Here is a 23,506-nt window from a genome sequence, read left to right as displayed (position 1 = left end):
TGGGGGTTACTATTCAACCCTCTACAGTTATCTTCAAATGTCTTTTCCAATCAGAGTGGGGGCGGGGGGGAAGCATATTTTCTGTTTTGTTTTAATTTGCATTTCTGTAATTACTAGTGATGTTGAAATCTTTTGATACACATTTCTTATTTTGTAAACTGTTTGTACCCCTTATCTGGTTTTCATTTGTATGGTTTATCATAACGCGTCAAACAATCGGGAACTTATTTTTATTTATGAAAAGAGGTAGTGATGTAACTCTGTCTTCCTCTTACATCCTGCGTCTTCGCCTCTAATTAGTATACCTCTTACACCTGATCACTTGTTACTGCTTCTCCACCTGCGGGGTCCAAGCCACCCTGTCATGGCAGGAGCCTGAGTCTGATGTCACCACAGCAGCCCAACAATTGTTTTCAAATGTCAATCTGACCCAGTCACTCTCAGGCTCAACATCCTTCTGTGGCTTCTGAGCACATTTGGAACAAAAGCCTGCAGGGCCCGCCCTCTTTTTTCCTGCCACTCTGCCCCTGGCCTCCCTCCCTCCTGTTTATCCAGACGCGTTCACTGATCCCGGACTTGGGCACCAAAGCCAATCCAGCTCTGCCGCAATGTGCTGTAGCTATTTCAGACCTTTCACCCAGCTCCAGGAGGCTGAAGAGGCGATAAGCGAGGCGGCCGCGTCCCAGCGCTTCTGCTGCCCAGCCCTGCGGCTCATCTGGTACGAGCCTGACATCTTGTCTTCAGGTCGCCAACTGCAAACACACGTCCTCTTTTGGATTTTTCCAAGTTAAATTTCCATAAAGGGATTTCCCATTGCTATGACCTCCTGTTTCTTCTGCAGCCAGTTATGCTCCAAGAGTGAGATTGTCTCTGCCAATAATTTAACGCAAGTTCACTTTGGGAAATACCATTATAATAATAATATTTCATAAGCCAGCAGCCTACAGGATCATATCTCTTAATAAGCCAGTAAAAAATAACACTCCAAACACGTGACAGATTAATTACACTATCGTTCCAGGCAAAGCGGGGCTAAAGAAAGTCAAGTGTAGCTGAGGTGGACCTTTCTACGTGGTAGTCCTCAGTATTCAGCCCTTCTAGCTATGGGCTGGCTGTCAGCTGCCAGCTCAGGCCCCTCACTGCTGGGACATGTAGCTCACAGGCGATGGCGCGGGTGTTGGCAAGCAAGGTGGGCTGCTCCAAGGGTCGAGGTAGGCTCACCAAGGCAGGACAAATGTCCCTTCTCTCTCGGAGGCTGCTGCTTGGTGTAGCACTGCTGCCGGCCGAGCAGCCTGGCCACGGCGGAGCTTTCTGTCCATCTGCAGAGCGGCCTTGCCCACACAGAACACTCTGGAACGTCCTCAGTGACTCAACGTTTGAAGTTGAAACGTCCTTTATGTCATAGCCACACTTCCGTATGTCATTGATAAGTCCCCAGCGGTGCCTGTCAACAGCCAACCTTATTGATGGCAACATACGATGACAGCATCCTGTCACAGCTTCCCCAGTGGGGACAGTCCCCCTCAGATTAGGACAGCTTCACTCGAGCCATAAACAAGTGCATTCGAAATCATAACAAACCCAAACACAACATCTGCTTACATGGCTGCTATTCACAAAAGTTCTCCTCTGATTTCTGCAAAAGAAAGGACAAATATCTTGAAGACCGTCAAGGGAAATTTTCTGATTTTTTTTTTTTTTAAATACTTTGAAACTTGGTCAGGTTAAATGTGTACTATGGGACACTAAATAGTTTGTCAAGGAGTAAGGATTTACTCTTTACTGTTTTACCAAATGGCAGGGACATCCTTCTAGATAAATAGTACGTGATGTTAAAAGTACATTTGATCATGGGAGGGAACTGATCATGAAATTTGTGGCAGGCATGTTTTGTGCCTTTGTAAACTCTTCATCTTGAGCTAGATGTAGAGCTTGGGAAAAGATGATACATAGACCAGCGGGAAAGCTTTGCCTCCTTCACGCTCACCCTTCCCTGAGTCAGAAGCCACCAAGTATATGGAGATGGGAGATGGATGAGGGAGCAAGGGGGCTGCCAGTGTTTACAGATTGCCGGTGAATCACTTACGTCACGACCTGGCCTGTTAGATAGAAGACACTTTTCTTAAATGGGGTTGACAGGTGTGTGTTTTTTCCCTTAGAAGTTAATGGCGTGTGTAACAGATGTGAACTTGCTAAATTGTTGGTTTCCACCTCTTCTAGTTCTTACCCGTTTCCTTAGAACCAAAGTGATCCCTTTAGGGCAGGGCGAATGGTACTTTAGTGCAATTTATTAAGTAAAGGAGTGCTGTCTTAACAGAACGAGCTCATGGCAAAAAAGGGACCATTAATAATGAATAGTTCTCATTTTCCTGATCATTTTTTGAAGGTGTTTATAAATGGCAGTAGGACTCTACTCCCGTAAACTTATGAGTGTTGCGATTGGATAGAAAGGTGTTTTGTTTTGTTTTGTTTTAATTAAGCCTGACCCCTGATTGTTTTCCATGTAATTAACTGAGTTTATTTTATCCTTAGTATACTAGTGATTTCTTCCTCCACTTACACTGTCGGTTAGAACAAAATACAAACTTATGACACTTGAGTGTTGACTTAACATTTTCTCAAGTGGTTAAATCTAACTTTCAAATAACCAGCAAGCGGAAAAAATACAAGGCTCCATTTCCTTTCAGCAGAAAGGTTTTAAAATTTCCATTTCTTTATGGCCTATTTCTGTTTATTTCCCATTTTTCCATTTTCTCACAAAATAAAAGTTCAGAGCTCTCCATGATTCAAATTAAAGAACCAAATGTCATGTTGTTAATGATTTGATTTAGTATCTGGATTTTTTTCTCCTCTTTATCTTCCAACTCTTGGAAATAGAGTTGTCTTAAGGGTTGATCTTGTGAACTGGAGGGAAATGCCGAAACTTATGGCTTATTTGCCCATCTTATTTTAATTTTTGTAGTCCTTTTATTTCATCTTATTAAGAACAATGAAATACAGAATTATAGGCTGGTACTAGACGTGAACAGTATAAAAATATTGGAATCAGAACTGAGCACTAAGCAAGCACATCACCCGTTGAATAATGTTATTAAAAGTGACATTTGTTCACTGCTGAGACTCAGAAGGCCCCAGAGGCTTCTGTGGTTCTTGGATCTATGGAAAGAGAAAGCCCCAGGGATGTGATGTAGGGCCTCCCTCCTCAGACAGCTGGACTTTTGCAGAATTTTGCCTCAGAGGTCTATAATGCAGAGTTACGCTGCTGCCTAGAGTTGACTGAATTGAGCTACTGCTGTGAAAGCAAGAACAGTCACACCAAATGTAACAACTATATAGGCAAGGAACATTCAGAAGGAGCCATGTGTGCTGTGGTCTTCAGGACACAGTGACCGGCGTCTCAGTGGTAGACGATCATCCTTCACCATTGGCCGAGCGTTGCCTCAGTTTCCTGTCCTTCTCCTCATCTGTTCTCTTCCTGTGACGTCACCTACTCCTGGATGCCCTGCTAGATATACATCCCCCTTCGGAGTCCACATGCCCTCCCTGCCTGACTTCCGTATCCTGTGGGCATTTCTGGAACTGCGGTTGAACCACGTACTGCAGAGGAATCTTTCTTCTTTCACTAGACTGCGAACTCCCAGACGGTGGATTTCCCGTCTTCCCCCCGTGCGCATCTCTGGGCCTTGCAGAGTCAGAGCCAGGCACAAAGCAGCATGCAGTAGGGTTTGTTGATGTGAATGCAAACGTAACTTGACGACCCGCCGTGCCAGGCATTGGGCTGTGTGCTTGTAGACATTTATCACTCTTCTGATGCTCAGAGTCAGAAATTAAGGCACAGATTATGCAGATTACGTAGCTCGTCAGTAGAATCTGAACCTGTCTGACGCCACTGCCCCACCACCTTACTACACGGTGGAGACTGTAAGATAAGGATTTGATTAAAGACTTGCAGAGCATATAAGTGCTATTTTTTTTAAAAAGGACAGAAATTATGTCCTTGACTTTCTTGCCATGAAGGGATTTGGCCAAAATCTGACAGAGTTTGCATGGTAACCTCTAAGATCTGAATTTAGCACCTGCATGATTGAGTATTTCTTTGGTCTTCCGGGTGAGGCAATTGTGTATATACCGTGTTTCCCCGAAAATAAGACCTAGCCAGACCATCAGCTTTAATGCGTCTTTTGGAGCAAAAATTAATATAAGACCCAGTCTTATTTTACTATAAGACTGGGTGGGTCTTATTTTACTATAAGACTGGGTCTAATATAATATAATAAATGTAATAATATATAATATAACATAATATATACTATAATACCAGGTCTTATATTAATTTTTGCTCCAAAAGATGCATTAGAGCTGATTGTCCGGCTTGGTCTTATTTTCGGGGAAACAGGGTAATTACCAGTTTTGCCAAGTTACCTATCATTATTGAGACCCTGGAATATAGAAATTAAAAATGGATTATATTAGTAGAAGGAGAACTTATGTAACAATAGTCCTTTCACTTCACCCATTACTCATAGTTTAATCACAATATATAACAAATAATCCCATTAAAGTGAACATGGCTGTAGTATATTTTATAATGAGAATGCTGTACGGAACTTTGTTGTTCTAGGTCATGGGTCAGCAAACTTTTGTAATGACCAAGAGGAAAAGAGAAAAGTGACAGTTCCTACTCCTTTTTTCTGATGCTCAAACTCCTCATGTGCCTCCCAGGGGTCTTTAAACCTCTCAGGAAACCTGGGGTGAAGTAGTGTGGTCATTTGCACTTCACTCAAGAAGAGGTTGGGGTTCCCAGGGCTTCTACCGCGTGGCTGTGACCACCTGTCTGGCGGCCTCCCTCCCGCACACCTGTGCCCCTGACGCTGCTGTGCCCGCTGCCTGCCCCAAGGGCTGCCCTCACAGCTGGCCGGATACACAGCACTGGCAAAAGTTCCCGAAGACAACAGAGAGAAAGCTAATGAGGTAAGAAGTTAGATTAGTGAATAACAGCAACGTTATGATTGGAGGCAAAGGAGCGACTTACGAGTAATTGAGAACAGAGAAGAAAACAGGCTTTGGTTGCTAATGGAAAAGGAGTCAGTTGGATACATAAAGTAAGGAAATGGGACTTTTCTGATCAGATATAATGAAAAACAGAAGAGACAGCCACTCCCTCATGCTAGTGGAGGTACTCTGTTACCTACCAGTGACGGGGATCGTGGCATTTTATGCTTTTTAGGCTTTTTTTTTGTTGTTTTATAAATTTCATTGGCGAATACTGGGGAACATTATGTTTCTCCAGGGCCCATCAGCTCCAAGTCATTGTCCTTCAGTCTTAGTTGTGGAGGGCGCAGCTCAGCTCCAAGTCCAGTCGCCGTTTTCAATCTTTAGTTGCAGGGGGTGCAGCCCACCATCCCATGTGGGAATTGAACTGGCAGCCTTGTTAAGAGCTCGCGCTCTAACCAACTGAGCCATCCGGCCTCCCTTTTCGGCTCTTTCTTTAGGAATCACTTTCTGCCTCATGAAATGTTGGCTTAATTTTTTTCAGGGCTGCTGAGGGTGCATGCAAAAGCAAACAGAGAGGCCTAATAAGATGATCATTACCGTCCCTTTCAGAGAGACCAACCCTTGTTTTTCTGTGCGTATTTCATTTCAGCCACCACGCTATTATAGCCAAAACCTAATCAATGGGAACAAAAAATTCGAGTATCTTTTGGTCTTTATCAGTGATCTGTAACCTACATATTTTCATATATTTACTAAACATGTGTTATATCATTTTCTCACTTCTAGAGAATGTGGGTAGGAATAATTCTTCCAGTTTAAGATTCTGTTCGCATTAGGTAACAAACATGCGGTGTTTCTCTTCTCTGACAGATCCTATCTGAACCATTCTGAAACGCCACCATTAAATATAACGATGAAAATTCAAGAGACTTCGCCTTTCAAAAAATAGCTGTTGGCTCTGTTGGGATTCCTTTATGTACCTACTAGTACCCATTTTGAATCTTTCCTAATCTAATCACCCCTGTCAAGTGTGTGGACAGAGCACACCATTCCGTGTGTGCCGCACAAGTGACTGCATGTCTGTTCATCTGGCCCCAGACGCATAGTTAACAAAACCACCAGGGAAAAAGCTTCTCAAGGCGGTGAGACTGCCTTTCCCCCACTTTTTTGCAAAAGCCTACCTATTACATAAACGTTGCTTCATAGAATTTGAGTCACACAGAAAAATGGGCGGGGGCGGTGCCGAGGATGGAGAGAACAGGTATAATAAGCCTGTGGCTCCCAAAGCTTTTGTTTTTGTAGCCTACGAAGTGGGGCGAATAGAAAACTAAAATACTGTTCAGAGAACTCTTTTTTCAGTAGTGCCCATTGTAAATTTGAATTGCAGTGAAAAGACGATGGTCAGAAAGGATCTGAGTGAAGAGTTTCTGGTGTCAACCTCTGGTCAGGAACCTCAGGATTTGAGCTGGAGCCCGTAGATCCAGATTTTCCCAGGATGGCACTGTGTGCAGAGCTTCCCATCCCTGTTGGCTTTTCGTCCTCGCCCTCAGTCCGGAGGCTGACTCACCCCCATTTCACAGCAGGACTGAAGCCCAGGGAGGGTTCAAGTTGCTGAGTGGAGAAAGGTTTGAACTCCAGGTTCCTGACGTCAGGTGTTTGTAGGGCCGCGGAAGGCATCCTGGGAAAAGATGCTGCTGTTGGGATGGAACTGCTTGGGCTGGACCCCAGCGCCCTGAGTCCCTGAGCCGTGCTCCGTCCCTTTGTGCAGGGCGCTCATGGGCTGGCAGGACTCGAACGAGGACATCCCCCCTCCAGTGTCTTCTTCTTAACAGCTCCTGCCCTCTTCTGTGGCCTTGACTTAGCAGTGACTCTGCTTTTTGGACAGTAGATGAGACAGTGAGAAAGGATGGCCTGTCGTCCTCTAGCAGTTGGGTAGAGACTTGCCATCTCATCAAGCTCTCCGCGCAGGACTAAGGAGGGGCCAATCGTGTTTCAACACGTTTCGTATTGACCGTGCTACATAGATTATTCTGTGTGCCCTAGAGTGGTGTGAGCGGTCGGTGCCATGTCTACCAGTTTGTAATTTCCAGAATCTTACCCTTCTGCAAACTGGGACGACAGCGGTCTGGTTCCCATGTCCTGGCAGCTGTCCCTGTTTGTCCCTTACGAGCCACACCAGCGGTGGCCCCATGGGAGCATCAGCCGTTGCTTTTCATCGCAGTGGGAGTGATTCGCTTGGGCCTTGAAGTTGTCAGGCGTGCCCTTCCCTACCTGCAGCTTTTCCAGTGTCAAGAGCTTCCTGATGGTGTGAAGAATTAAGCAAAAATGGTGAAGGAGCTGTCCTTCTGATGGCCTGTTCCCCCCGAGGTCTCGTGTTGCTACAAGGGGCTTCTAACAATCGTTTTATTTTAAATGATATGGGAGGAATTTCACTTCCTGGCAGCAGGATTCTATCCCCCCTCCCAGTTTTGTTGGGCTTTTACACTGGGAGGGGTGGAACAGGGATGGGGGTGTGTGTGGCCCCGCTGTATGGTTCACTGTGCAACTTCTATTTCGCTGGGTGGGGCACACAGCTGGAGGTCAGAACTCTATCTGAAGAGAGGCGATGGGAGAGGAGGAAAGAGAAAAAAATGAAGCTGCCAGAAAGAGAATTTTGATGCAGAAGGAATGAGATATCTTATGGAAGAAACTATTATTATTATTTTTTGCTATGTAGTAGGTGGAAAAAGTATAATTCTGCTATTACCCATGAAATCTGTAGTAAAACATACGACTTGATAATGCCTGTGGCATCGCATCTCTCTGGAGGGTGGGATGAACTACTGTGTGACCTCAACAAGGGAGACAGCTGGGGAGGGAATAGAGCCTGTCATGCGATTCACATGGAAGTCCCCGCCCCCCAGTCCGCCTGCAAGAGATCCTGGGGGAGGAGTAAATGAAGCTGGCCTTACAAAGAACTGCTGTAGTTACTTGTGTTTAAAAATATTACTCAGCATATGGAAGTTACACTTTTTAAAAGCCCATTTTTCTTTTTCAATTTACAAAGCTTATTCCATTGATGAATATTTATTTTGATGCATATTATTTTATGACTTGTTTAATTTTAGTTCATTGGATTTCCCTCAAACATTTTAAACTATGTTCATAGGTATTTTTAAGCATTTAAAATACCTGAGGCAAATTTATAATCTCAATAGAAAAAAAAACGCCTGCCACAAACAAAATCTAATAAATTAGAGTAATCAATTTACCTCAAACATAAGTGTTTTTTTAAATGCAATACATTTCTGATACATCTTTCAACTTTCAGATGATGAGACCATTCTGACAGGTTTTCTGAAATATTACTGACACTTTAAATGGCATTCACTCCGAGATTGTCTTGTACTTTACAGTAAAGCAAAATACAAACACACATGCCATGAATTTGATTCTGCGGCCTCTCGTCTTAACTTTCTTCAGGATTGATTATCCAGCTGAGGGAACAGATTTCCCTTCTCTTGGTCTTGGGGAGCAGGAGTCCTTGGCCTTCCATTGAGCACCATTTTAGGGGGCAGTTTTCAGCGATGGCACTTGGTGACATTCAGTCTGTCTCTGCTGCCCCTTTGGGTTCTGCATTCTCCTGTTATTCTTGTTGGGCTTTCAGCCCCTCTCTGTACTCCTTTGATTAACATCCCTTTGTAATGGACATTCCTCTCGTGCTTCTGTCAGAGGCACATTCCAAAGACATAAGTGAAAGCGCATGAAGTTCCAGCCTCTGGAGTTCTGGGAACATTGCGCCAGAGCCACACCTTACGTAGGTTTTCCTCGTGTACTGTCAGGGTGTACAAGGTGGAGATGGGAACAATGAATACTTGCATGCGGAACGTTTTCGTGTTACCCATGTTAGGAAACAAATTAATTGTGTTTTAATTTTAAATGATTGGTCGTTCTAAGTATGACTATTTAATGTACACTTAATTCATAATGGGCTTTTTATGACTTTATTTTGGGGAAAACAATTGGGACTTTAGGATGCTCTGGGAATTATTATACTTTGAAATGAATGGTAATGCTACATTAATGCCTTTTGGCCTAGTCCTTGTTTTTTTAACAGGTTATGGGTGTGGGTGTGTGTGATATAATAATATACGTAATATATTTATACACTATATATATATATATATATGAACATACACATACATGAAATGGATACATATATAGTATTTTAGTAAATGTTTTAATGAAATATTTTAATATACATAAATCTAAATTTAAAAAACAGTTCTATCCCTCATTGAATATGCAATTAGTATCTTGATTTTTTAACATTATATCATAAAAACTTAAACATTATTACACATTGTTTCCAAGCATCATGTGAAAAGATTGCATAGTTTATTTAACTGCTCTTTAATGCATTTTCACATTGTCTCCAATTTTTTTCACTGTGATAAGCATCTTTGTGCACAGACAGTATTTTATTATGTGTAATTGTTTCCTTAGGCTAGATAGAGTCCCAGAGTGAAATTACTGGGTCATAGGTACCAGTATACTTAAGATACCAGTTACATATGTTGCCAAATTTCCTTCCTAAAAGTTTGTGCTGGTTGACTGGCTACTAGCAAATCTGATACAAATGTTACAGGTCTGTTTATTGGAAATCGCTTAGTCTTTTGATGACCATTTTTAATTCCAAATATTTTTTCCAGTTTGGTGTTTCTTTTCCAGAAATATCACATACACATTTTTTACCTTAAAATTTTTTTTGTCGTTAAACTTTTTAATAGGCTGGTGCAAAAGTAATTGCGATTTTTGCAATTATTTTTAACCTTTTAAACTGCAATTTCTTTTGTACCAATCTAATAGAATTTACCGTTTCCCTGAAAATAAGACCTAGCCAGACCATAGGCTCTAATGCATCTTTTGGAAAAAAAATTAATATAAGACCCGGTCTTATATTATGTAAAAGCTGGTCTGATATTATAGTAAAATAAGGCTCGGTCTTATATTAATTTTTGCTCCAAAAGACGCATTAGAGCTGATGGTCCGGCTAGGTCTTATTTTGGGGGAAACATGGTATAATGTTTCAGTTTTGGGACTTGAATGAGGGGGCCTTTTTTTCCCATCTGAATTGCTACCCAGTTGGCATAATCCTTCCCCAATTTCATTTGATTGATTTGTGATCTCTGTATAATATGTGTAAGTTTTATTTCTGGGTTGTCTTCTCTGGTCTGTGTGTTTCTTCCAGAGCCACACTGCTTAAAATACTATCTGATAGTATTTTCAGATAGTATTTTCAGATAGTATTACTTCTTCTGCAAATTTTCTTTGTAATTCTTGCCTGTTTGTTCTTTCAGATGAATTTTGGGATACTTTTGTTGAATTTACAAATTATTTTAGGAAAAACTGGCCAAGTAAGTTTTTAGTCATCCGAGTCAAACAGGGACTATGTATGTGTTTACTCAAATCTTACTTTTTGTATTTCTCACAGAATTTTCCCATTTTCTTTAAATAGGTCACACCCTTCTTATTATGGTTATTACCACTTATTTTGTAGTTCGTGTTTTGATGTCATTTTCATCTTATTTTTAGACTGCTGATAACTGACATTTTGATTTTGTGTATCTTATATTCATTCATTCATTTATATTAAATCTAATCGTCATCTTCTCAAAATAAGTCTTTTATTATCTTTATAATATTTAAGTACTGGTTTCTGTCTCATGTCTTTTAGCATTGGCCTGAATTTCTTGAAATTTTTAAAATAACAAAACATTTTCAAATGATAAAATAGTAATACTTTAAATTAATAAAAATGTAATGAAGTATGGTTAGTGGCTTTACTTCTTGAAGAGACATTCCATGGGATCTTACTAAACGATAGGTTTTGACGTAACCTGGTTTTCCTGCACCGATGTTTACACTTATGTATGCACACAATGTTTTTAAGTTGGCGTCTCATCTAGCTTGGTTGTGTTGGCTCAAGGAACAGGCAAAGCCTGGATTACAGTTGATGAGGGGTTTTCAAATCTAAAATTATCGAGTGGAACTTGTGCTTATTGAAATGTCTCAAATGTCTCTTTTCCCTGCTCTTCACAAGCCTCCTTTCCCTGCTTTTTTTCTTTTGTTTGTTTTTTGTTTTATTTATTTATTTATTTATTTATTTATTTAGACTCTCTGAGGTATAGATTCCATTTCTCAGCCTAAAGTAGTTTCTAAGAACAGTCCTTTCTCAGTTTGGGGGGGTGGGTTCCAGGACTCCTGTGGGTACCTAAACCCGTGGACGCCCAAGTCCCTTGTACGACATGGTGTAGTATTTGCAATGACCTGTTTGCATGTGAGCTACAGCAGGGTCTGCTTACACATTAACTTCATTCTCCAGTGCAGTGCTTGCAGCGTGGCAAACTTAAGCTTTGCCATTTGGAACTTTCTGAGGTTTTTTTTCAAATATCTTCAATACACAGTTGGTTGAGTCCATGGACACGAAACCTGCGGTGACGGAGGGCCGACTGTACCGCAGACCGAGCCACGTGATGCAGTGCTTACTAGTCTGAGGCAAAATAATAATTTAAGAAATAAAGTGTTTTTCATAATGTGAATTTATTCTACTTCAAGAATTGCTCTTTACGGAATTAGTGGCTTTCCTATGTTGTATAAAATCGTTCCAAAGGTTCTTAGACAGCAAAACAAAAGGTTGGCAATTCTAGGTCAGTCCTGTTTTCCTCCCTCACTTTTTTTTTTTTTAAGTCACTGGCCCAAAGCAGAAAAGAAAAGCAGATTGGCAGATTGTGTATCAGTTTTTGGTGTTATTTTAAAGGTTAAAAATGCCGGGTAGTCGTCTGTTGCCTGTCCTCAGCATCATGGGGAGGGGTGGGGGCAGGGGGGGAGCATTTACTGATAAAGGAGGAGGGAGAGAAAAGGGCAGCGGGGAGAAAGCCTGGTAGCTGCCACTCTCACTTCATGACCCCAGGGAAGTTGCCAGTACCCTCTGAGCCTTGTCCCATCCGTACAAGAATAATCTGTAACACATCTGGTGAATGTTGGGGTTTCTTGTCAAAACTTGGAGTATGCGTAGGGGAGAGGGCAGGGCCCAGATCGACAACAGAGCCTGAAAAGTAGGCGAGTGTGAGGGGTGTGGGGTCACGGAAAGCAGCCCTGTCTGGGTCGGCCTGGCAGTTCTGGAGAGGAACCGCCAGGCCTGAGAGCGTCTGGCTCCTGTCACCTCTCCTTTCTAGTTCACGTTAAGCGCTGCCTTGGAAGGTTGCCACTCAGGACGATGGAAGCCTTCCCTCCGTGTGCACACTTGGCAGTGAGCGTGAGTGGTCCCCTGCCCTTGCCGGCCCAGCCCGCCTTCCTCCCTGGCCGAAAGGCCTTCCTGTGCAGTCTTTCTTGCTCGTGTGAAGCAGAAGAGAGGGCTAGCTTCAGAGACCTCTTAGAGCGCGTCAGTTAGCCTCCAGCCATGGTGCTAGTGGCAGGCTAACGCGGGTTGCACTTGTTTGTGCAAATGTCCCAGCTCTGCTCACTTGCAGACACCATGCGGGCACTTTTGTAGTTAGGACAGTGATGCCCTATGGAATGTGGGCATTCAGTTCAGATTTGTAGATCAATGATGAGAACTGCCAGCGTGCGAGTCACGGATGACGCATAATACGTGTCTGGAACTTTAAGATCCAACACACATGCGCGCGCGCACACACACGATTTGCAGACTAAAAGAATGAATGGGAAATCCTTCAGATGTTGCTGTCAGATAGTTGCAGAAAATGTAACTGTTCATTCTGCCTTTGTACAGGCTAGTTTTTAGTAACTGTTACGTGTATTACAGAGCTCCCGTGTGATGTTTTCATTATTGCATTGTTCTGCCTAGCTCTGCCGCTCCAGTCTTGGGCCACTGGGTTCAAGTTTCTGTGTTTGAAAAGGGAAGAGATAGGAAAACAGAGGTTGTCCAAATGTAATGTACACAAGAATGAGATGGGGTGCTTATTAAAACTGTAGGTGTCCCGGCTCTGAGGTCTGCGGGCCAGGATGGGGGGTAGGGGACTGCAGGTCTAATACACCCCCCGAGTGGTCCGCAGAGCATCTGCTCAGAACCATTGAATAAGGCTTCTCCAGCTCTATTTTAAAAGGATACTTCAGGCATTACAGGCATGTGTTTGTAAATCACTTTCTTTCAAAAGATGTTTATTTTTCCTAGTGCGAGTTCAGTGCAACAACAAGTACAGATAACGAGCAGGTGCCAGATAATTTAGCAGAAAAGATCTGCTTTCAGATTCTGTGCAAGGAGAGAACAGTTAACGGGATGTCCATGCTTTAGTGGGGTGCCCTTACCGTTTGGTCTAAAGACTTTTTCCCAGACATTTTGAACATCCAGGACTTGTCGTACGTACCGTGTGGTCACTTTATAATAGCATGACAGTGGAGCTCAGTTGTGACCCTTTCCCCCTAAACACGAGGCTGTCAAGCTCCATGTACGTGATTTGGCTGCTGTTTCATAAACTTGAGCTGTAAATATTTTATGCATAGACTATATGCACAAATTGTGCAAGATTTATTAAAAAGTCACCATGCATTGAAATGCAGCCCGGCATCACTGGAGACTTTTTCTCTTAAAGAAGAAAGAGAGAAAGAAAGGCCTATCTTCATAATTAAAGCCAGAAATGAAACCCTGCCTCAAAATACCTGTTTATCTTCTTTGTCCTTTGGTCATTCTTCTATTAAATGGCATTGATAGAATAAATGGTCTCAGGATTAAAAGGGCGGGAGCACCACTTCACTGCTAAAAAGTGTGTGTGTGTGTGTGTGTGTGTGTGTGTGTGTGTGTGTGAAGGTAAGGAGACACTTGTGAGGCAGATATGTATGAGATTACAGTTTATTTTATAATTGTATCCTTCAGTCATGATACAAAGTTAATCTCCCATTGAGGAGTAAATATGTTATTGAAGCAACTTGAAACAATTCAGAGTCAAAAAGAACACAGACGGACACTCTGCATTCCATGCATTCTCTGAACTTTCTGCACGGAACAGTCACCAAGCCCTTCTGGAACATTCTTACTGGAAAGCTTTCCAAGCTGCAGGAAATGGACCCAGCCTTACTCTAAGTCCCAAGGCAAGCCTAGTGCTTGGAAAAAATCTTCTGCTTTATTAGATTCCAAATTAAATTTCTGTGACAGTAGTTGGAGGAAGCAGGCCTGTATCCAGTGGACTTCAAGCTGTGTACCATCAAATAGAGGTCTGTCCACGTGGGCTTGGGCAGGATATTTGTTAGGTGTTCTTTCTACCGAGAACAGTAGTTCTGACATTCAAGGGGATGCATTTTTTTCATTAATGAGATTAGTTCTTTCAAACAACCATGTCAAAGGATTTAAATGCTTTAGGCATCTTTGTACTCCTTCCATCTGGAAGTCCTCGGAGTGGCAGCCTCCGGAGGGGCAATAGGAAGGCAAAGACCAGAGTCAGAGGCTTTGGGGGAGTGATGACGTCATCGATGACATCATCGCCACAGCCGGAGGAGTGAGCCACCGATTGCTCAAATCTGGGGTCCATGTAACTATTTCTAGTCCCTCTCCAAAACACCCTCACCAAATTGATCCAAGAGTTGTTTTTGTTTGTTTTTTAACCTACAGGGCACTTCAAACTGTTAGACTTTGAGGAGGGTAATTAGAGAGGGGCATCCTCTGTTAAGCAGGTAGATACACTAGCTCTTCAACTTGCCCCCCACATTTAATCCAGCCGCCTAAGTCTCTGAGGAATTTTGTGCTTAAACTAGTTGCCAATTTCATTTGGGTCCTGTTTCCTCTTCTGCGCGTGACATCATGTGCCTGCTGGTCATTTGGTGGCCCATTTTCTGCAGTCCATTGAATGAGCTGATTTAGAATGAAAGTCACAGAATCATTTTTAGAAAGATTAATGGGGCCGGGGGGTCATTTCATGTTTAAGGTCTGCCCTGTTGTATAGCTTTGAGCCCATTGAGGAAGCAATCTCCCATTTTATGTCCTAGAGTCGAATGTGAAGCCACATCTTCTAACATCTTTTGTATCTGTTACTGCTTGACGTGAAATTATTTTTTAAAAAGTGAATTTTATTTAATGCAGGATCCTGAATTTATAAAGATTAGAGCAGAATGCTGCCAGACCAAAGCAGCAAAGTAACTGACACGTTGTACAGAAAATTGGAGCAGAAGTGAGGAGAAACTTCAGATTTACATGAACTGAAATGCATCCATTTTGTGGGCGTCCTGGTTACTGAAGGCTTTGCTATGTCCACATAAATATGAGATGTAAGCATCTGGGAGGTGGGAAAGGTTTGCGATGATTTGAGGCTGCGGACAGATACATGCAGGTTGTTCACGCTGCTTCCTCGCCCCCGAAGTCTTCAGAGGGATGGAGGGCAGCAGTCCGGGTCGCTTTTCCGCCTTTCCGTAGTCTCAGTTGTGTGTGAACAGCCGGGAGGTGTGCTGTACTAACCAGGAGCTCGAGCAGACCCATCTTTCATCATGTAGAGCAAAGCAACCCAGTAGAACTTTCTGCACTGCTCAGTATGGTTGCCACCAGCCACACGTGACGGGGGGTCATTTGAAATGTGGCTTTAGGGTGTCATTGAAATAGTCACCTGCTGCCATATGAGGCAGCAGAGGCACAGAGTCTGGGCTGAAGTAGCAACACATTTGGTCACTGGAGATGCAACCCGCAGAGACGATGGTGACACTTTCCTCCTAGTGGGAAAACCAAAGCCCACCGCCTGTGTTTGGGGGAGAATTTACAGACTTGAGCTTGGCCTCTCCAGGAGAAGTTCGTCCTCAGATCCTTGCACAAATGGTTGGCTTTAGGAATTCCTGGAACAGGTGGAAAAGTGGACTCAGATAACTTGAAGAGAACAGAGTCGGCCGGCTGTCGTGTTCAACGGCAGTGAGGTACGGAACACAATAAAAGTTGAAAACAAACTCGAAAGCACTTAAACAGCCTCGCAGGTATTGGTTGAAAGTTCAGACTGGAGTCTTGCCTTTCTCTTGGCCACAGGTGATCACGGTGGCTCCAAGAGCTGCCCACCCAATGGGCAGGTACACACTTTGCTTCAAGTCCCCATGGGTCGCCAGGCTGCGATTCAGCGCTCCTTACGAGGCTCTGCTGGGTGCGTGGCAGGTGTGGGCCCGTGGGGAGCAGGAAACCCCTGTGGAAGAGATCTCATCCTCCCTCAAGTCAGGATTTTGTTTCCTGCAGCCCCAGCAGCCTGCAGACGTACAACACATGCTACTGTCCACTGAGGAGGAGAATGAAAATCCAACACCCTTTAAACATTGTTTTAATTGGTATTAATGGCTACTTGCAACCCTGAACTGTCTTTACCCCCACGGTCCTACGGCTGTATATGCGTGTCCGTATCTTTATGTGATGTTTGGGTATAAATTTATCATTAGAAACATCATATTAATCATTGTAATACTAATACCACTATGCACTCATTAACTTGTGTTTAAAGCCATTCATCATTGAAAAAGGAATTAGACTTTTTGTCCCCAAGGCTCACGATCAAGTTTGCAAACAAATTGACATTTTTTTATTCTAAATTTGTTTAAAATGGTGATTGTGCTAGTTTTTACTTGACTGAGAGAATTTCGTTAACATGGATTCCAAGGGGGAAGTCGCCACTCTAGATTCATTGTGATGCTGTGTCATCCGCTCCGAGAGAATGTGGGCAGCGATTTGCTGAGGTTTCTCCTCTTCCAGAAGAGGCCGGCTTCCTTTCCTAAGCCGGGCCACTGTCCCCGACGGCTGTCTGCTGTGGGCTCGTCTCGTGGTGGACGACGCCCCGTTCTCATCGCGTGCACTGTATGTAAGGCTCGCCCTCCTTCCCGACTGCTGTGGGGACCAAGTTCCAGTGAGCCGAGGGCCTGACTGCTTCCGGCAGCACACGGTGGGGACTTCGCAGGGCTCTGCAGCCCCGTCACTGACGTGTTCCTACTGTCACCTTGTCACCCGACTCTTCAGAGAGGAAGGAGGCCATGACACAGGCCCCACGTGGCCACACCTCCACTACTGTTATTTGGTGTGACGAGGGGTGGTGACAGTCATGAGTGGCAGCCTGAAAGAGAACCTGGAGTGTCAGCTTTGTCTAAACACTACACTCGCCGGGGGGTTGGTACATTTTAGGAGGCGGGAGATGAGGAGGGGGAGAGAGAAGAACGCTGCTTTTCTTTCTGCCCCTTTGTCTTGTTTTTGAGCCTATTGGTTGGGAGCTGGGTCTAATGGTGTACTTGGTGCAACGCCAACCGTACTTCTTATTCTCAGCAAAATGGAAAACAACGATCTGCAGAAAGGTTTCCAGACTTATCAGGAGACAACTGCCTGTTTGGAGCAGCCCCCATGAGGCCCTGGAGACCACAAAGCCCAGAGCCTCGTCCAGGCACGGAGCCGGCTTCACGCCCTCCCTGGAGGAAAAGGAGAGCCCGTGCTTGAGCTCTACCAGATGAGAATATTAAAACATGAAACTGAAAACGATTGCCAAGCCTCCGAAAACTGCCTTGATCGTCAGCCAGCAGCCCTCTCTGTTTTCTTTACATTTCCAATTTGATTCAGAAAAGAAACTTACTGGTCACAGGAGGTTTGCTGTCCCAAAGAAGCGTGTGGCCCCCGGCACCGGGGAGTGGGGCCCCCAGGAGTGAGTGTGTGTAGCACGGCCTGTGGTGTCTTCCTCTCCAAGGTGTTTCCAGCACCTGGGTTAGGTTTGGGCTGCGAGGGAGGTCACCTTTGAACTTGGGAGCAACTGATATCCAGAATTCATGTGTTTAAACCTGGAAGAGGAAATCCCTCACAAGTGTGTATCTGGACAAATACAGTCAGTCTACTTAATAAGAAATTCTTTTGCCAGATAGACATCAAAAGAAACGTTCAGAACTGCTTGTTGAATGAAATGTGTGTGCCTGCAGTTTTCTGTACAATTCCACCCATCCTGCCAGGCCCATTTCAAATGCAGCTTTGAACCTCAAAAATGACTCTGTACCCACCCATCTGCTTGTGAAGGATGACACGTCTGTGGGGCTTCATGTCTGTCGCAAAGGGCCAGCTTTCTCCAGTATCTGAGATACGTTTCAGTTCTACTCTCCTTGAATTGTGTTTTGTTTGTCCTTTTTATTTTCTGTTCTGGTCTGTGCTTTCACCTTTGTTTTATATTTTAAATTTGCATTTGAACTCATGGTGCTCGAGAATCATCTCTGATTGAAAGACAATGAAAAGATTTAAATCTGGAGCGAGTGAGGAATGTAAGGTGCTGCCACATCGTCTAGGACAGTACGAGTAGTTCCACGTTTGTGCTCACAGGGTAAGGTACCTCTCTAACCCAACCCTGGGGCATTCTAGACTTTGCAAGAGAAGCACAGCAGGGCTGGACGTGTTTCGCATGGGAAGGTAAGTGGTGTGGCAGAGTCCGTCGGCTGACTGCCTCCTGGTACCATGTTGTCTGTGGCGCTCACAGGTCGCTTCTCCCCCAGCAGACCGCCTGGCTGCGTTCCCACGGCTGTCTGCTGCTGGGTGTTCAGACCCGCTCTCCTTCAAAATACCCCAGGAAACAGAGAAGCATCTCTAAGGCCCTCTATTCCGAGCAGCAGCGTAAGAACTCAACAACTGTTTGTTCGCCTTTTTGATTGACATTTCTCGTGTGTCTTATACGGCAAGAAATCTGTTTTAATATCTTTTCGCAGTTTGATTTCATTGTTGAATGAGAAACCACCCCAGAACTTGGTGGCTCGTTTGTTACTCTCTGTCCTGGTTCTCGGAGGTGGTGCTCATGGACTTGCATTCAGACAGTGTTTGGCTTGGACTCCTGTCAGTGGTCGCCTGGGCTGTACGTCCAGGATTCCAGGATGGCTTCTCCACATGCGCGTGTGGTGCTGCTGCGGGGAGGGCTGGGCCGGCTGAGGGCTGACTGGCTGGCACCTGTCTCTCTCCAGCCATCTGCCCGTGTGACTAGTGTACACATCGTCATAGGAAGGCCTGGCAGGGCATTTGGGCTTCTCCACAGCAAGCATTCCAAGAGGCGCCGGTGGCAGCTTATTCCTCAGAATGAGGTCTCAGAAGTCGCCAGAGCTCCGCCTCTACGGCGTCCGAGGGGAGGGGATTGCCCAGGGGTGAAAGCGGGAGATTTAGCTCTCGGTGGGATGGAAGAACGGGGGTGATTAGCTACGACAGCCAGAAAACCAACTACATACATTTCTAGATTCTGTAATATTTTGTACATTGTTAAACATCTTCTAATTTGACCGTTACTCGCACAGTATTTGAAGTATCTCCCTTTGACCTCGTTTCCTGTTTTGCATGGTTTCTTAGACGTGTACGGGAAGTAACCCAAAAGTTGGGTAAGTGAGCCTTGAGCTGCAGACAGAGGCTTCAATTACCAGCAGTCGGAGTGTTCAGTGTCTCCTGGAGAGGGGTGTCTTCCCTCCTCTCTGTCTGGTCACAATACCGCAGTGCTCAGAGCACAGCTCTTAGAAGTGGCTTCTTCCCGCCTCCCAAGCCCGCATGAGTCGGTGGTGGGAGAAGGTCCAGCTGGAGGAGGAAAGCCGGTGAGTTCCCGCGTGACTTTGGGCAGGTGTGACACATGCACAGCCGTGGTTTCCTCTCTCTGAATATATCAGTCAGTAACCGTGTTCGGTGTATTAATTTCCCCGTCCTTCCTCGTCCTTCCCTTTGCATTTGGCCTCAGTTCAAACTTTTCCTCTCGAGTCCTCCAGCAGGATGTGTCACTGAGGAAGTCCCTTGCGAGGACAGTTCCCCTGACAGGAATGGATAAGGGCACGTTATGTAAAACCTGGAGGGCAGGCTCTCCTTTTCAGGTCAGCGTTCAGCTGCAAGCTACAAGGGGGAATCGACCGTCGGTTTTCTGTGTTCATTCCAGACACTTTCCCAGGGGCGCAATCCATCCAGCCTGCCTGTTTGCAGGCCCGTAGTTACTTAACAAGTGAGTCTCCCAAGACTCAGCATCTTTGGGTTCATCAACTCTAACCCCACCTGCTGAGTTGGTGAGATGTGTTGCTGTCTCCTCGCGTGGCCCTGTGTTTTGTAAGAGAATTTCACGTCCTTAAGAAAAAATAGCATTTATACGCAAGATGCACATGAAATGTATTAGACAACTGTTCTAACGTTTTGTTTCTCTCCCTCTTGTTGACCTTCCACCCGTGTTTCAATCCCATCTCTACTCTGCCTACTGGTTATTTCCTGGTGGTGACTTACCTCCTTTACACATTCATTCATTCATTTGTTCATTCATTCAACAGATGTTATTTTGCGGGCCTGCTCTGGGCTATATAAGTATTACATAGGAAAGATAGAAGGGTGTCGTCCTGCCTTTATGATGCTGGAGCCTTATAATTAGAAACACATTTTTTAAAAAGGGTGCTCGGGCCTAGTGAGGGAGCTCACAGGTCATTAGGGCCACGCAGGGAGCTTTCTAATTGTGTGATGTCTCTAGCGTGTCCATCTGATGTGACAAGGAGGGCGTCATGAGTGCGTGTCATGGGCAGTGTCCGTGGGGTATGTGGTTCAACCTGATCACAGAGCCGGCAGCCCTGTGCCTTCCACAGCGTTGACCTTGGAGCAGAAGCTCAGATCATGGTAGTATGTTTATAGGATAAATTCTCTGTGGTCCAGAGTTTGGTGAGAATATGCGTACGTGTTTCCTAACTTTTCTTAAACATGGCCACGTTCCCCAGAAATATTAACATCTTACCCAGATTCCCCTCAGCGGTGTCAGTGGGTGTCAGTGGGTGACCCCAGGCCTTCCCCAGGGTTTTGCCTTGTGGTGGGTGAAATAAACAGTATCTCATGGTTTATTTGATTTTACCTCTTACAGAGTGTGTGCTATTGAGCCTCTTTGTATGATTTCTGTCTTGTTTTTGAGATTCGTATTTCTCTTCTGTGAATTTTCTGTACGCATTCCCCATTATTCTGTTGGTGTATTGATCTTTCACTTGTTTGAGTGAGCCCTTTCTGAATTAAGGAAGTTAGCCCTTTATGTCTGCGTTGCACATACTTCCCCTGTTGGTTGTTTGATTCTGAGGGTTACGTCCTGGTAGAAAGAGACCGTCTCTCCCGGCCTTGATGTTTGCGTGCTCACTCATCACCCACACTTTCTCTCATGGCTTCACTTTTACGTTTAGAAACTGATTCATCTAAAATTCACTTTCAAATAAGATTGGGAGGAATCTGGCTTTATTTTTTCGAGATAGCTACCCAGTTGCATTAAACACATTTATTAAGTAATCTCTTTTCTTGAAATGCTACCTTGATGGTAACAAAATATACCTTTATCATGTACCTTTATATTAAATTGACTTCGCGTCAACATTTTTAATCGTTTATTTTGATCCATTGTTTATTTCTTCTCCAATCCCAAATTGTTTTGATATTGAAGCTTTATAATCTGTTTTATCTGCAAGGGCTACTTTCTACTCACGACTCTATTTTCAGATTTTTTTCCCCCATGGTAAAACTTGCTTTCTAAAGTTTTGCGAAGTTTGTTAGCAGGAGCAAAAATCTTTGTCTTATTGTCCTCAGAACTGGTTTCTAAAGGAAATTTGAAAAATCTTAAGTTGGGGCTGTTTTACTTAGAAGGTTCACGTTCTCGTTTAACACTGGGAACCTAGTACGTGCAGTGCCACACGTCGTGAGCCGTTTCATTGCCTCGATTTATTTTTTTCATTCCCTTGCTTCCTTTCCATTGGCGTTTATTGCGCGTTGCTGTGTGCGTGGCTGGGGAGTGACAGGAGAGCCAGCGTTCCCCGACTCAGTGACAGCACAGCCAGCTTAGCCTGTCCTTGTCACTTTGCTGCACACACAGGCCCAGTGTTAGAGCTCATGCGATTTTATACGAAGCCAGAACACCAAAAAAGGGAAAGAAGCCTCCTCAGCAACTGTTTTGCATTTTATCCTAAGCCTTTCACAACCGCTGGGCAGAATGATCTACCTTGTAACTGACCAGCTCTTTTTAATACCTGGAAAATTAAAGAGGGACTTAGGCTCTAAGACCCTAATCCTCTGCTAATTCTTCTTAAAAATGTCTAAAACTAATCTTTTACATACTGAGACAACATACCACGTGAACAGCTGGCTGTGGGATGCCTTCTTCCAGGGCGCCTGCTTTCACATTGGGACAAACAGGTCCCCACTTTTACCCTGTCACCTTCTGGGATGGTTGTCACATAGAGAATTCTTTTTTTCCCCCCGTTGATTTCTTGCTTGTCAATTGCCATTTGTGTTTGCAGTGAAATGCCTAAGTTCTAAATATTGGCTGTAGACAAGCCCGTCTGATGTCCAGGGGAGTTCCAGTACCACCAGAAATGGCCCTTTCCATTTTGTACATTTGATACAGTACATACTTTATATTATTGGTTCTCAGTACATGTCATAAGCCCAGTTCAGTGGATTTTGCAGGCTTTTTTATTTTTATTAAATGTACCTCACCCTTGGAGTTGTTTTGGTGTTGTGAAAGGCAAATTATATTTTTCCAATAGATCAGAAATGTTGGAATGCTTCCCAAACATTCCAGAATACTATTTTCTGACGTGACATTTGACTTATAGAATGCAGCCTGGTTTTTGTTTTGTTTTTGTTTGTTTTTTTCCTGCATAAAATACACACTGAGGATGGCTTTTGTAATATAGTAAATACGATCCCACACAAATTCCACAAGATACGCTGTGTGGGGAGTTCACATAATAAGCTGAAGAATGCCTGTTTGTTTTCCCACCAGTGTGGAGTCGTCTTCCTACCCTGCTCTGTCCAAGCCATGCTCAAATACAGAAATGACATGTTTAAACATACTGATTAAAAAGGGACACTTTTTCTTTATCAACAAAACACACCTGTTATTGCGGCTACCCTTTATATTCCACTAAGGGTGAAGGCAAGCTCTAAATATAGCTAATGGCTGAAGCTAATGCTAAATTTGTGAGGGAAAAACGTGTTGAAATTTAGGTGGGTGTTGCCAGAAGGAAGAGGAATGTAGGGGGGCAGAACTTGGTGACACGCACGTAGTCATGGCAGACCAACGCAAATTTCAAAGAGAAAATTTAACGGAGTTAGCACTCTGCTATTTTTGAAAAGGAGAAGGTGTCAGATCACTGAAAGAAAAATAAAAAATGCTTAAAGCTGTATTTACATCCAAGTGTATGTCAGCTTTATGTTTCCTTTCTTCCAAGTGCCCGTGGTGAAAGCATACATTTGCAGTTGTTATTTGCAGATTTATTTCTGTCTCATTACCAGTCAAGGGCAGATCACTTCTCTTTGTAAATATCTTGTGTCCCCAGTTTCTAGCACAACACCTGGCGGTTTGAATTGATCTGAACTGGACTGGATTCATGTTTCTCCTCATCCCTCTGCTTCTGTTTGTTTCGCTTTTCTGTTTGTCTCTCTCATTCACTCCCTCACTTCTTTTCTTCATTCCTTCCTCTTTCTCCATCAACTTTTGAGGCTTTTGAGGGCCAGGTGCATGTATGGTTGTGTTGGTTCTGACTCCTGGCTCTGACTTTGCACGCGACC

General features: G+C 44.0%; 1 protein-coding gene and 1 non-coding gene across 10 annotated transcripts in view; both read left to right on the top strand.

Moving 5' to 3' along the window:
* Positions 1–23,506, top strand: part of TJP1 (tight junction protein 1) — a 195,550-nt gene that overhangs the window by 55,525 nt on the left and 116,519 nt on the right. The gene's annotated exons all lie outside the window — the stretch shown is intronic.
* On the top strand, positions 12,577–12,651 carry LOC141568372 (small nucleolar RNA SNORD113/SNORD114 family). The gene has a single exon (XR_012491516.1). It is a non-coding gene; the product is annotated as a small nucleolar RNA SNORD113/SNORD114 family (small nucleolar RNA).

This window comes from Rhinolophus sinicus, chromosome 13 (genome assembly GCF_057876585.1).
Source record: "Rhinolophus sinicus isolate RSI-liver-muscle chromosome 13, RSI-T2T, whole genome shotgun sequence".
Lineage (NCBI taxonomy): Eukaryota > Metazoa > Chordata > Mammalia > Chiroptera > Rhinolophidae > Rhinolophus > Rhinolophus sinicus.
Note: the sequence above shows the minus strand (reverse complement) of the source record. Positions and strands in the feature narration are given on the sequence as shown.